Raw genomic sequence first — 583 nt, 5'->3', positions numbered from 1 at the left:
CCGCCTCCCGTAGGCGCTCTGCCGCCTCTCGCGGGAGGGCCCAAGAGGGGCCCCTCTTTGAGGCCCCGCCCTCTGTTTTTTGTTGTCTTGGAAACCATTCCTGACACAATCGGGCTTCCGGTGACTGATTGGGGGCTCCTTCCAGAGGTCTGAACACCAGGCCCCACCTGCTCCACACCGTTAATAAACGGGGCGCTGCAGTTGTAAGCACAAAGCACCGGCCTAACAGTGCCCTGATTCTTTACGGAGCGCTTCCTGGGGCTTCACTCATTACACAGTATTCACAGAGGACCGTGTGCTAGGCGATGGGTTAGATGCTGGGGGCCGGAAGAATGAGCTAGACATGGTCCCGGAGCCTACAGCCCGGTGGAGGGAAAACAAACAAGAAGCAAGCAACAAAGGAATAAAATAGCTGTAGCATGTGAGAGCAATGAACAAGCAATCAACTGAAACCAGGAAGGGGGCATACTTTGGATAAGGTGCTCAAGGTTGTCTTTTCTGAAGAGATGACATTTAGCTGAGGCCTACTGAATGCAAAGGTAGCAAGGAGTACAGGGGAGGTACAGCATTCCAAGGAGAGAAA

Source organism: Phacochoerus africanus, chromosome 1 (assembly GCF_016906955.1).
Source record: "Phacochoerus africanus isolate WHEZ1 chromosome 1, ROS_Pafr_v1, whole genome shotgun sequence".
Taxonomy (NCBI): domain Eukaryota; kingdom Metazoa; phylum Chordata; class Mammalia; order Artiodactyla; family Suidae; genus Phacochoerus; species Phacochoerus africanus.
The sequence above is the reverse complement of the archived record's forward strand: the minus strand, read 5'-3'. Positions refer to the sequence as shown.